The sequence below is a fragment of the Miscanthus floridulus genome, chromosome 14, assembly GCF_019320115.1.
Source record: "Miscanthus floridulus cultivar M001 chromosome 14, ASM1932011v1, whole genome shotgun sequence".
Classification (NCBI taxonomy): domain Eukaryota; kingdom Viridiplantae; phylum Streptophyta; class Magnoliopsida; order Poales; family Poaceae; genus Miscanthus; species Miscanthus floridulus.
Window position 1 is genome coordinate 37,479,728 of NC_089593.1, and position 14,769 is coordinate 37,494,496.

The following is a 14,769-nucleotide window of genomic DNA, read 5'->3' on the forward strand; positions in this document are numbered from 1 at the left end:
TACTGTAAAACTGTACTTTGCCGAGTGTCTGAGACTTTGCCGAGTGCTTTTTATCGGGATACTCGGCAAAGAAAAATTTTGCCAGAGTGCCGCACTCGGCAAAATAAAGCACTCGGCAAAGGTGGCTTTGCCGAGCGCCATGCACTCGGCAAAGCCTGGCTCTCGGCAAATCTAGGCTTTGCCGAGTGCCGCGGCACTCGGCAAAAGTCCCACTCGGCAAAAGGTGGCCGGCCTGTGACGGCGGGCATCTGCCGTCAGACTTTGCCGAGTGCCTAACGGATGGCACTCGGCAAAAATTTTTTTATTATTTTTAAAAACTTATTTTGCCGAGTGTAAACCTTGGGCACTCGGCAAATTTTTTTTTAATTTTTTAAAACTTATTTTGCCGAGTGCCAGCGTCAGGCACTCGGCAAAAAAAAAATTATTTTTAAAAATCAGCTTTGCCGAGTGCCTTCTGGGCCGGCACTCGGCAAAGCCCACTTTGCCGAGTGCCCCCCCATGGCACTCGGCAATTTTTTTTTTTGATTTTGGGCCCAAATTTTTTTCTGTGGCCTTGTGACAGAATTTCAAACTCTATTTTAAAATTTAGGGTAATTTTGACTTTTTTTGATATATTTCATTAGTTTATTTCGTTTCGTCTAATTGTTTGGGATATTTTAAATTTAAACTGCAGGTACATGGAATAATAGACTTTGGTCATCCAAAAATTGATACTCATGATATTTAGGGTATGTTTAGGCCGTATCCAGAAAGTCACATGAAATCTCGAGTATCTCGTTGACGTAACATGTCGAGGTACTTGCCGGAAATGTGATTTTAAATTATATAAAATGCAAACGAAGTCCGAAAATCATGAAACTTGTTGAGGCGTCGTGTTATCACATGTGGAGGCTGTGGTAAAAAATTTTAAAGGTTTCGAGCAAATTGTGACGTCGGATGCCAAAAACCCAGACATCTCCACATGTGCATGTGACTTTCTGGATATGGCCTTCATGATTTTCGGACTTCGTTTGCATTTTATATAATTTAAAATCACATTTCCGGCAAGTACCTCGACATGTTACGTCAACGAGATACTCGAGATTTCATGTGACTTTCTGGATAAGGCCTAAACATACCCTAAATATCATGAGTATCAATTTTTGGATGACCAAAGTCCATTATTCCATGTACCTGCAGTTTAAATTTGAAATATCCCAAACAATTAGACGAAACGAAATAAACTAATGAAATATATCAAAAAAAGTCAAAATTGCCCCAAATTTTAAAATAGAGTTTTAAATACTGTCACAAGGCCACAGAAAAAAAATTTGGGCCCAAAATCAAAAAATTTTTTTTGCCGAGTGGCATGGGGGGCACTCGGCAAAGTGGGCTTTGCCGAGTGCCGGCCCAGAAGGCACTCGGCAAAGCTGATTTTCAAAAATAAATTTTTTTTGCCGAGTGCCTGACGCTGGCACTCGGCAAAATAAGTTTTAAAAAATTAAAAAAAATTTTGCCGAGTGCTCAAGGGGCTTACACTCGGCAAATTTTTTTTTTTTTAAATAAAACTGCCGGCCCAAAATCCCCCCACCCCCAGTACCCTAGCCGCCTGCTCTGTCCCGACGCCCGCCGCGCCTCCCCTGCCGGCCAGCGCCGCCCGCGCCGCTCCACCGCGCCGGCGCGCCCACGCCGGCGAGCCCCCGCCACCGCGCGCCCCCGCCCCCGAGCAGCCCCCAGCCCGGCCGCGCGGCTCCCCAGCGCGCCCACGCCGGCGAGACCGCGCCCCCGGGCACCCCGACGCCCGCCGCACCTCCCCTGCCGGCCACCGCCGCCAGCGCCGGCGAGCCCCCGCCACCGCGTGCCCCCTCCCCCGAGCACCCCCCAGCCCGGCCGCGTGGCTCCCCGGCGCGCCCACGCTAGCGAGACCCCGCCCCGAGCACCCCCAGCCCCGTCGCGTGGCTCCCCGGCGCGCCCACGCCGGTGAGACCCCGCCACCGCGCGCCCCCGCCCCCGAGGACCCCCAACCCCACCGCGCCGCCCAGCCGCGCGGCTCCCCGGCGCGCCCACGCTGGCGAGCCCCCGCCAGAGCGCGCCCCCGCCCCCGAGCACCCCCAGCCCAGCCGCGCGGCTCCCCGGCAAGCCCCCGCCACCGCGCGCCCCCACCCCCGAGTACCCCCCAGCCCGGCCGCGCCGCCGCCGTCAGCGCTGCCCGCCGCCGCCGTCCACGCGTACTGCCACCGCCGGCGCGCGCGGCTGTCCTCCCTTGCACGCGCCGTCCCCGTGCGCCCCTGCTGTTGCCGCCGGCTTGGAAGAAGGAGGAGGAAGCAGCAGTAAGGAGAAGAAGGAAGAAGAAGGAAGAAAAAAGAAGAGAAAGAAAGAAAAGGAAAAGGAAGAAAAGGAGAAGGAAAAAAGAGAAGAAAAAGGAAGAAGGAGGAGGAGAGGAAGGAGGAGGAGAAGGGGAGAGGGGGAGGAAGCCGAGGTAGAGGGGAGGAGGAGGTGCCTCGGCCGTCTTCTCCGTGTGCCCGTCCCGCCGCCGCCCCTACCGTCACCGAACCGCCTATGAGCGTGGGCAAGGTATATCCACCCTTTCTCCGTTTGTCGGCCTTCATGCCGTTGTGATGTCGGCCTTCGTGCCGCTGTTCTTATCGGCCTTCGTGCCGTTTGTGATTGTCGGCCTTCGTGCCGTTGTTTTTTGTAGGTTTTGGAAACCTCCCCGTGCAAGGGAGGTGCTGCCGAAATTTTGAACTTATAGTGTCGTGTTTCTTCTTTTGCAGAGCAGGACCTGTCGGAGGTGACCCGGAGGTCCCCGATCGTTTTTGTCGGCGTCGCGGGTCTGCCTGCACTGCGTCGCCTCGCCACTGCATCGACTCGCCACTGCCTCGCTAGCCTGACTTCACCGACACCCTAGGTATAAATCATCTCTTTTTCCGCTTGTCTGTCGTCGTAGATCGGTGTAGCCTAGTTAGGCGTCTCCCGTCCGAAAGAGATATCTTTGGAGGTATGCAGATCTTTGCATATCTGCGAGCATTTCTGTTTCGGATTGTCCACGTTTTTTGGACAGCCCGCGGATGCGTAGATGGGTTAGTTTCCATGGTCCGCTCCGGTCCGAGACGGTGTTTCGGCATCACCCCCTGTTGTTCTCCGAATACACACTCTCCCTTGCTGGACGTGTATCGGGAGAACAGCAGGGAGGTGCTGTTGAAATTCCGTCTCGGATAGGAGCGGAGCATGGAAACTAACCTCATCTACGGATCCACGGGTGGGATTAGGACCTATCCTCACCTATTAGAGAGTAGGGACACCGCGTAGATGCAATTGATGGTGACTCATATGTGCTGATACGTCTGTTAAAGGATGGAGGACCGTGAGTGGATGTACACGCTCCGGAGAGACGAGCACGATTACGACTTGCTGTTTATAGTCAAGGTCGAAGAATTCTTACAGCATGCATTTGGTGAGAGTGCCAGAGGCCATTCTCTAGTGGTTTGTCCGTGCAGCGGTTGTGACAACAGAAGAAGGAAAGATAGGTTAACCATGGGTAAACATATTGTGAAGTTTGGATTTACTCCGGGCTACCACCGGTGGATCCACCATGGTGAAGCTGATCGTATCAGGGAGGAGGTGGTGAGACCACGGCTCGAGGCTTTCGATGATGATGCCGGGGTAGCAGACATGCTGGATGACACGCACCAAGCTTAGTTCGCTCAAGGACGTGACAAGGAGGAGATGGAGGCTATCGCAGATGCCTTCTTCCTGATGTTGGACTCGGCACAGAGACCCCTTCATGATCATACTAATGTTTCTCAGCTAGACGCCATTGGTCGCGTAATGGGGTTGAAGGCCGAGTTAAACCTAAGTCGAGAAGGCTTCGACAAGATGGTGGCCGTGTGGAGCGATATGCTACCGAAGACACACATTATGCCGAAGAACTTGTACGAGTCAGAGAAGCCTCTTCTTGCACTTAAGATGCCGTATGACAAGATACATGTGTGTCCAAAGGGGTGCGTCCTATTTAGGAAAGAACACGCGGATGCAAAGTACTGCCCGAAGTGTAAATCCTCCAGGTACGTGGAGGTAGACTCAGGCGATGGCCAGAAGAGGCAGCTTAAGATCCCCATGAGAGTCCTATGACACCTTCCGTTCCTGCCGAGGCTCCAACGGCTATTCATGACCGAGGAATCCGTGAAACAGATGACATGGCACAAAAACGGCACACGATACAATCCTGAGAAGATAGTACATCCATCCGATGCTGATGCATGGAAGTACTTCAATTCACGGCATCCTCTCAAAGTAGAGGAGGCTCGTAATGTACGTGTCGCGCTGGCAACAGATGGGTTCAATCCATATGGCATGATGGCTGCACCATACACATGTTGGCCCGTGTTCGTCATCCCCCTGAATCTCCCCCCCCCCGGTGTCTCCTTTCAACAACATACCGTGTTCCTATCATTGATAATCCCTGGACACCCGGGGAGTAATATGGGTGTCTTCATGGAGCCTGTGATAGATGAGTTGATCGATGCTTGGGTCAAAGGGGTGTGGACATACGACCGAGCTACGAAGACTAGCTTCAAAATGCACGTCTGGTACCACTACTCCCTGCACGACTTCCTGGCGTACGGGTTAATGTGCGCCTGGTGTGTTTAGGGGAAGTTCCCATGCCCAATATGCAAGGAAGCTGTGAGGTTCATATGGTTGAAGAAGGGTGGCAAGTATTCGTCGTTCGACAAACATCATCAATTCCTCCCTCTTGACCATCCATTCAGAGAAGACGTCAAGAGCTTTATGAAAGGTGTCAAAGCGATGGACCCTAGACCGCACTTGAGGACTAGGGTGGAGGTTCGTGCTCAGATAGATGCTCTCATGCCCAACGAAGATGGTGGTTTCGTGGGATATGGTGAGCAACATATGTGGACTCATAAGTCCGGCTTGACGAGGCCCCCTATTTCGATGACCTCCTACTGCCCCATAACATTGATGTCATGCACACTGAAAAGAATATCGCCAAGGCACTTTGGGCAACGCTCATGGACACTGACAAGTCTAAGGACAACCCTAAGGCTAGAGTGGACCTGGCGACATTGTGCGATAGGCCAAACCTAGAGATGCGGCCTCCTGCAATAGGAAAGCAGTGGAGAAGGCCTAGGGCCCCCTATGTCTTGAAAATCGATCAAAGGAGGGAAGTACTTCGATGGATCAAGAATTTAATGTACCCTGATGGGTATGCAGCGAATCTGAGCAGGGGAGTGAACTTAGAGACTCTGCGAGTCAACGGGATGAAGAGTCATGACTACCACATATGGATTGAGCGCATACTTCCGTCAATGGTTCAAGGCTATGTCCCTGAGCATGTCTGGCTAGTGCTGGCAAAGTTGAGCTACTTCTTTTGCCAGCTTTGTGCCAAGGAGCTATCTTCGACCATCATTACAGAATTGGAAACTATGGCACCTGAGTTGGTCTGTGAGCTTGAGAAGATCTTTCCACCTGGCTTCTTCTTGTCGATGCAGCATCTAATTGTGCACCTCCCGACCGAGGCATGGTTGGGGGGGCCCGTGCAGGCCCGTTGGTGCTATCCAATCAAGCGATGTCTAAAGACTCTTCGCAAGAAATGTACAAATAAAGCCAGAATTGAGGCTTCCATTGCAGAGGCAAGCATTCAGGAGGAGGTTGCAAACTTCACGACATCCTACTACAAGCCGAACCTTCCTAGCAAGCATAATCCACCCCCTTGTTATAATGCTGGCGAAGTTGAATCGACCCTCAGCCTTTTCAAATGCCAACTAGGCAGCGCAAGTGGATCGACCCCCAAGAGATTGGATCCAGAAGAGTGGTGCAGAATCACGCTATATGTGTTCACCAACCTTGTTGAGGTTGCGCCATTCATTAAGTAAGTTCTCAACGAACTTGTTTCAATACGACGTCACTGTTCTGTATCGAACCCCATTGATTCTCTTTGGTATAGGGAATTTGTTCGTCAAGAGTGGCATCAATCAAGGGATCCTACCTCGCACGAACATGATACCCTTCTTTCAGAGGGTGCAGGAGCTGGGAGGCCTGATTTTATTTCTTGGTTTAAACAAAAGGTCGTACATTCGTCGATATTCCTTACTAGCTTGTACGTTCCAATAGTATAAGGATGTATCATGCTTGAGCTTGTAGGCGCAAACCAATGCGTCCATGAGTGACGAGTTGAGACAGGTTGCAAATGGCTTCAAGTTAAGGGTGAAGTCATATACTGGTTATGATGTGAACGGATATCGCTTCCACACGTCAAGACACGAGCAGACTCGGCTCGGTCGGAAAACCACCAACAACCAAGTTTTTACGCCGGGCACTAATGACGTCGAATACTACGGAATAATTGAGGAGATCTATGAACTTGAATATGAGGGTCGGGTACCTCTTACTCCTATCATATTCAAGTGCCACTGGTTTGATCCTGCACGAATGAGACGGGCCCCTCATCTTGGGCTAGTCGAGATTAGGCATGATTCCGTCTATAAAGAAAAAGATGTCTATATTGTGGCTCAACAGGCCGTGCAGGTGTATCATACGCCATACGCGTGCCAAGACAAAGACCATCTTAAGGGTTGGTCCATTGTGCACCAGGTATCTTCGCACGGTAAACTACCTGTTCCAAACGATGAAGATTACACCTTCGACACAAACACATATGATGGAGAGTTCTATCAAGCAGATGAGCTACAAGGGAGCTTTGAGATAGTCTTACCCGGTGTGACGACCGCCATGGAAGTAGACAATGAAACGGTTGATGACGAGGACTCTGGAGATGTAGTGCTAAATCCGAAGGACATTCAAATGCTTGAGCGATTCCATTTAGGCAAAGACAATGAAGAAGACACAGAACCTTTGGATAGTTTTGCCCATTTGGACAATTTTGACAGTGATGATGAGACCTATGACCCCAATCATGAAGATTATTCCTAAACCATGTAATACTATGTTTTTTATTAAATTTTGTTATGTTTATTCATTTTGAACTATTTGACATGTATGTACTAACGCTTGTTGTTCATTCTTTGTACATTGCAGGTGACAGAACAAAGATGGTGGGCAACCGTTCACCGAGGCAGGTGCTCTCGGTGTACCAGTGGCTACGCCCTCCTGATGGAGGCGAGGGGACGTCTTCGCCCCCAGCGGCGAGAGCAGGCCCAGGTCGCCCCAGCACGGGGAGGGGGAGGGGGAGGGGCCGGGGTCGCCCCAGGAGGGACCCGCCTCCTCCCCCAGCTCTCGACCAGCCGGAGGACCCATCTCCTACCCCGGAGGAGCACGTGGCGGCCACGGGCACGACCACCGACACTCCATCGGGGGACGAGGGGACTCAACAGACGGAGGACAGTTCTGCTTTCTCGGCTCCCTACCTGCGAGGTCCCACAAGCCTTCCTCCGATTCCGCTTCCTGACCGACGCCCTCTGGTTCGTCCTGTGGGAAGAAGGTAAGTAACTATAGATGTTATCACTAGTACTTCATATGATACATTGAAAATCAAAAGAGAAACTGATAATTTTTTGTAATCACTTGTGCAGGGGCTGGCTAGTTCTGTCGGGTGCTCTTGACCCCCCACGCACCCCCGCTACCGTCCTGGGATGTCTGTGCAGGAAACACTTCCCCGGCCTTGTGGACTTGAAAGAGGGGAGGTGGGAGCCGGCCTGGTCGTGGGACAGGTACAAGCTCGGCTCGGATGACGACCAGAACAACAAGCACGAGCGGGTTTTGGCGGACTTTTGGGTAAGTGTCTCACAACATAGCTCAATACATCTCCTCTATTGCTTAAGTCTTTTATTGAAATAATGAACGGATACATCATGTTTGTATGCAGAGGTACTTCAAGGCCGAAGAAGGTAGAGAGACCCTGGCGGATCAGACGGCACACAGAGCCTGTAAGAAGTACGTCGGCGACATGATTCACGAGGCGCGACTCCAGGCCCACGTCGACTACTACAGGTCCATCAAGAAAGAGCCCCTCAACAAAACCGGCGTAAGAAATGTGGCGCTGACCAAGGAGCAGTACCTTCAGGTAGGTGAATAATATTAATTCATTTTGAGATTTAGTAGGTCCAGAATTGATCTTCTTATATGTCAAACACTTGATGATGTGTAGGTGCCGGCCTCGTGGTGCATGTCGCATAGATTGGCATGGTCGAGGATCGTGGACAGGTACCTTGACCCGGCGTACATCGCAAAGCACGAGCAAGGCAAGCGGAAGCGGGCACTGAGGACCGCTCCAACTCACCACCAAGGCAGCCGCAACCTCCCCGCATTCAAGCGGGCACTTGTACGAGATGCCATTTATCTATTCTAACGCTCAATTTTGCCTGATTTCTAATCATCTTGCCGTCTTTCTCGCAGGAGGTGGCACACCCGGACGTGCCGGTGTCGGAGTTTGGGGCATGGGCTGTGTCCCACATGGGCCCGGTGAAATCCAGTGTCGTCTTCAACCCGGATGCCCCTGCCCAGGCTTACTCTGACCCGAGCGTCCACGCTAAGGTCAGAGACTACACGGAGGCGGTTAGGGCGCTCCATGGCTCAGATCACAATCTGAGCACTGAGCCCCTTGAGACAGAGGTGATCGTGAGGCTGGGGCAAGGCAGGAAGCACGGGCGGTTGTGGATTGCAGACGGCGTCGACTCCTCGAGCTCTGCACCCTCTCTCTCCGACGTGAGGGCACGGAGCACGGCCAGAAGCCTTCCCATACGTGCACAGCCTACTCCAACACTGTCACGGGTCGACGAACTTCAGGTAATTCTGGTTTCACTCGTCGTACATTGAACGTTACACACATTGATCAGATTTGCAATACTGAAACATGTGATTGAAACACTGCAGGCCGAGTTGGCAGAGACAAGGGAGACGCAAGCGCACCTGACCGCAGAGCTGGAGGCCACGAAGAAGCAGATGGCGGACATGTATCAGATCATGCAAACCATCGGGCAAGCATCGGGTGTCCAAGTGCAGTTGCCAGCTCCAGCTCCGGTTTGACACTTCACTCCTGTGAGTATGGAAGTTTAATGCGTTCGTGCCGTTGGGATTGTCGGCCTTCGTGCCATTGTGATTTTCGGCCTTCATGCCGTTGGGATTGTCGGCCTTCGTGCCGTTGTGATTGTCGGCCTTCGTGCCGTTGTGATTGTCGGCCTTCGTGCCGTTGTTTCTTGCAGGTTGGAAACCTCCCCATGCAGGGGATGTGCTGCCGAAATTTTTAATTTTTAGTCTAACACATGCAATCTCTTCTCTTTTGTGCAGCCTCCGTCGGCGGGTTCAAACAATCCCGCTAGCGTGTCACCGGCGGCTGATCACGTCAACCCTTCGCCGCAGTCCGGTCCTTCACCGCTGTCCAGGGGGCCACACCTGCAGTTTCCGTCGCCGCAGTAGAGATGTTGAACTTTGTGATGTCGAACTTGTAATAATAAACTTGTGATGTTGAACTTTGGTGAATTTGTGATGGATTTATTAAATATGCGTGTGCTTGTCATATATAATGCATGTTGGTGATATAGATGTGATGATTGATGTATATATATATATATATATATATATATATATATATATATATATATATATATATATATATATATATATATATATTGTCTGTTACAATGGAATGTAAAAAAAATTACAATTCTCGGGGTCTTTGCCGAGTGCCATGGACAAGGCACTCGGCAAAGTTTTTTCCAAAAAAATTCTAGAAATTCTTTGCTGAGTGCCTGGGCTGGGGCACTCGGCAAAGTATTTTTTTTAAAAAAATCCAGAAATTCTTTGCCGAGTGCCTGGGCTGGGGCACTCGGCAAAGTAATTTTTAAAAAAAAATAAAAAAAATTTGCCGAGTGTCTGGACAGGGGCACTCGGCAAAGTATTTTTTTAAAAAAAATAATTAAAAAACTTTGCCGAGTGCCTAGACTTGGGCACGCAAAGTAATTTTTAAAAAAAATAATTTTTTTTTTGCCGAGTGCTGGGTCAGGCCCTCGGCAAAATAACCGTTGACGGCCGATGTGGAACGGCCGAAAATATTTTGCCGAGTGCCGCCCCAAGCACTCGGCAAAATTGTTTTTTATTTTGCCGAGTGCCCCGATAAAAAGCACTCGACAAAGACCCTTTGCCGAGAAAAATTTTGCCGAACGGACTTTGCCGAGTGCTACACTCGGCAAAGCCTTTGCCGAGTGCAAAGGGCTCTTTGCCGAGTGTAAAAACACTCGGCAAAGCCGCGGCCTCCAGTAGTGTACACGCGCTCCGCTTGGTGAAGATGAGTGCCTGAGTCTCACATCAATTGCCGTAGCGCATTCGCGCTGCTCCTCTGTTCGTTAATCTCTGTGTGGTTTGATTTGTGTGTTTCATCGTTTCATTTGCCCACCAAGAGGGCTTAAACGTGTTCCTTGTTCGTTAATCATGTTATAATTACAAGCCGGTGAAAAGTCTTGGGGCGCTGGGCGCTGGCATGCTATAGATCTAATTCTTGATTGGCAGAAATATATGTGCATTCGTGTCTCAATGCTTACTTTGCCTACGCCAGTATTTGTTATACATTGCCTGCATTACTCCTTTCTGCTATTATCATAGCAAGTAGAAATGTTACATTCCCTCAAAAAAAAAGTAGAAATCTTACATATAAATACCTGAGTAGCAAGAACCTTGTGTCCTTGCCGATATGCCAGACGTGGTTGATCCTATACAATCGTCTACCTTTTCTATCTCATGGTTATTGTACTGGTGCTCTGGGTATTCGGCGTTTATGCAGTGCTCAATTCTTCCATAAATGAGTAGGTTAGAATGAACATGATCTGTCAAATGTTTACTTAGATTACTTCTTTTGCAGCCTTTACATGGCGGATGAACCTTCTGATGCGTGCTCATGCACAAATTAAGAAGATGCTAGGGATAAAAGTAAGAGAATGAAGAGCTTTTCAAACATTATTCAATATATATTTGACATGGGTGGGCATGAGCTCTTCATAGATTAGTACTTTTATTTTATCCTTCTCTTCAGACGTTGCACACTGAATCTGTGAAGGCATGGGTGGACATGAGCTGGGTTCGAACAGTGGGATCTCTGAAGAAATCCTTGCTGGGCTCCAATAGCTACCAGATTCAGTGTTGGGTGCTTCTAAGATCTTATCTTCTGATGATAATAAGTTTTCAGTGCTGTTGCCGCTTTCAGTGGATATGTGGAGGAAATCGATATTAATGAAAGTTGGAAAGAAGTGATGTTACTGATCAGCTCTATCCAGATTCCTTCTATTTGCCTCATGGGCTTATGGTTGGTACTAAATTTGTTGAGCTTGGTCTTATAGGTTGCACATTTGTTTGGACTTGCTACTAGTTTCCTAGATGCAATGGTCTGTTTTAGAGATATGAATGATATCATATTTTCATATGCATATATTCAATCACGTCGTTTTTGCAGCATGCTATCCTGCTCCTAAGGGCATGTACGACGGGTCCCTTAACCCCGTCTCTTCGACGCAATTTTTACGAAAAGCACCCTGTACAAGTCTGGAGACGGAGCGGGCGTCGCCTCGCGAGGCGACAGGAACATCCCGTGCTCCGAGGCGGAGAAGACGGCTCCAGCAGCGATGTACGGCCCGCCTCCTCAACTCGTCACTGCACGGATCCCGGGCGCTCATGTGCGTGGTTGTCGTTTGGGCGCGCGCGGGAAGGTGCTATTGCGGTTGTGGCGTTGCGCTGCTCCTCGGCGAGCTGCGACGGCTGGACCCTGTTGACGGTGGCCATGGTGACCGCGGCCATGGCCAGGAGCACCCCGCCGGAGGCCTTGAGCACCGGAGTCCTTTTTGTTCAATAGGCCCGATTCGCTTCGTACTTTTTAGCTTGTTTTTTCTGTTAGAACAATACTTTTCTCTTACAACAAATCAGCCGGAACAGTGTTTCGGCTTGTTTTTTCAGCGAAGCAAATGGGGGCCTATTGAACTTTTGTGTAGTGTTAAGTTTCATTTAAACTTTTGTTCAATTAAATTGGATGGATGGTGGTGATATTTCTGTATTTTTGTTCAGTTTAAGTTTCTGAATGTCCTGAAAATTTTGTGAACGATGGTGTGCTGATTTCACTGTCATATGCCCGTATCTGCACGTGCTGATTTCACATGTTTGTTTATTCCACTGCCGTTTTTTTATAACAAACTGCATGTCTTCCATTAGTAACTGCAGCACCAGTAAGTGTGAACTGCAGCACTAGTATGGGATATTCAATAATCAATCTAAGTGCTACAGCCTATGAACTTTACTGTTGTCTGCCAATTTTTAGGTTTCTTATGATCTTGCAAATTAAAGCTTTTTATGTTATTTGGATTAGTTATGTCGATCATGTAAGGTACTGAAGTGAGCACTTTTTATTGGCCAAGAATAGAGTGTGCATCGCCACCTATAGAGTTTCAATTACGTAGCTGCCCAGTTTCACTTACAGTGTTACAGAGTGTTTCGGTTATCTGAATCTTTGTGTGAACTGAAACTGCATTGGTACAATGAGGAAGCTAAGGAATGCACGAAAAAGGAAATCATTTACCTTGTAGGAGATAATGAAGAAAATGATCAAACTGAAGAAGAGATGCCAAAGCGACCAATATTGCAAAAAAAAAAAAGAGAGAGAATGTGTTAGAGCTTCTCTGAATGTGTTAGACTAAAATAGCTTCTCTATGCATGTTGGAACGCCGATTGCTACGAAGGTGATAGGAGTGGGACGTGGAGGGGCGAGGCTTGAACGCCCGGTGGCGAGGCGGCGGCGCCGTGCTCGGCGCCGAAGCTAGGGCTGTGGATGAGGGTGTGAGCGTTGGGGCGCCAGGGAGCGAGAGAGATGAATCTCAATCTCTAGCTAATCTCATTAATGAATAGTGTTCCACACTCATAACCAAATGCTAACAAATCTCTCCTCACTCTAAGGAATAATGAAACAAACTCCTAATCTCTCTGAGGGTAACAAACCAAACGAAACAAACTTCTGAAGACTCGGTTGCCGCGAACAAACTGCGACGCCGCGACATGGTGACTGCGCGCTGGTGTGCTCCTGCCGTGGTCCACCTTCAGCCACTAACTTTGCTGCGGCGTTGGTATACTTTGCCGACCATAACATCTCTCGCCCCCCTAGACGAACAGCTCGTCCTCGAGCTTGAAGGAGGGGAACTCTGCGCGAAGATCTTCAAGCAGCTCCCATGTGGCCTCTGCTTTCGGAAGGCCTGCCCACTAGACGAGGACATGCCAATTGCCACGATGAAGCTGAGCCCGCAAAGCACGCTCCGGCTGCTGGAGGAGACGACCATGGTGCAGCAGAGGTAATGCTGAAGGCGTAGTCGGCGGGGTGCCCCGGAACGGCTTGAGGACTCCAGTGTGGAAGACTTCGTGGATGCGCGCGCCCTCCAGAAGTGACAGACGGTACGCGACATCGCTGATGAGCTCAGTGATCTGGAATGGCCTGGCGAACCGCGGGCTCAGTTTGCCCCACGGTCCAGGCAGCAGCGACTGGACTGGACAGTGAAGGACGCACAGCCATACCGAATCGCCAACAGTGAACTCTAGCGGGCGATGGTGGTCGTCATAGTAGAGCTTCGCATATTCCTAAGCCTAAAGAAGACACTCCCAGACGTCAGCGAGGAACGCGTCATGATCCTAAAGCAAAGCGTCCACGGTGTCTGTACGAGCCAAACCTGCAGTGTAGGGAATCAAGGCCGGCAGAGGCCGGTCGTAGACCACTTGGAACGGAGTGGTGCGCAGGGCGGAGTGGTATGATGTGTTGTAACAATACTCCGCCCAGGGAAGGCACTCAAGCCACGCGTGGGTCGATCACCGGTGATGTAGTGGAGGTACATGGTGATGGTCTTGTTCACCGCCTCCAACTGGCCATTCGTCTGGGGATGGAAGGCCATGCTGAGGCAGAGCTTGACGCCTGCGAGCTTGAACAGATCACGCCACACGTTGCCGGTGAACACGGGGTCCCGGTCGCTGACGATAGAGTTAGGGAACCCGTGCAGGCGAACGATGGCTTTGAAGAATGCCTTGGCAACTGCGGAGGTGGTGTAGGGATGGCTCAATGTGATGAAGTGGGCGTGCTTGGAGAAGCGATCCACCATGGTCAAGATGACACTCTTGCCATCGACACGGGGTATGCCCTTAATGAAGTCGAGGGAAATATCAGACGACACATGTGAAGGCACCTCCAGGGGTTGCAGCAAACCCACCGGCTGAAGGGATTCCACCTTGTTCCTTTGGCACACGGCGCACGCGCGCACAAAGTTGCAAACTAGTGCGCGATCCTGCTCGACGAAGAACTCAGTGCGTAGTCGATGTAGAGTTTTCTAGAAGCCCTCATGGCTGGCGGAGTGGGCGTGCTCGAGGATGGAAGGCAGCGTTGCGGACACCGCTAGGATGAAGACACGGGCGTCGTGGAGGATGAGACCATCCACAACACGCCAAGGGGCACCTCACTCAGCGATGACTGAGTCCCGGAGGGCGCGCAGGTCGGCATTGTCGTTGAGCTCGCAGCACAGGGTGGCAAAGAGGTCGAAGCCCGGGTCGGACAGGGCGTTGAGGTGATCATCGGTCTTGTCCTGGTGCGACAGGGCGTCCGCGGCAATGTTGAGACGCCCTGGCTGGAATTCGACAGCGAAGTCATAGCCAAATAATTTTCTTACCCATTGATGTTGTGGCAGTGTGGACAGGCATTGATCGAGCAGGGAACTGGAGCGCATAGTTGTCGGTGCACACCACGAAACGCCTACCCCATAGATACGGTCGTCAATGGCGGATCGCTTGCACCAAGCCAATGAGCTC

At 50.5% G+C, this 14,769-nt stretch overlaps 1 pseudogene; it reads left to right on the forward strand.

Moving 5' to 3' along the window:
- The first annotated feature begins 2,630 nt into the window (after positions 1–2,630).
- Positions 2,631–4,824, forward strand: LOC136505989 (uncharacterized; annotated as a pseudogene).
- Positions 4,825–14,769: the final 9,945 nt, after the last annotated feature.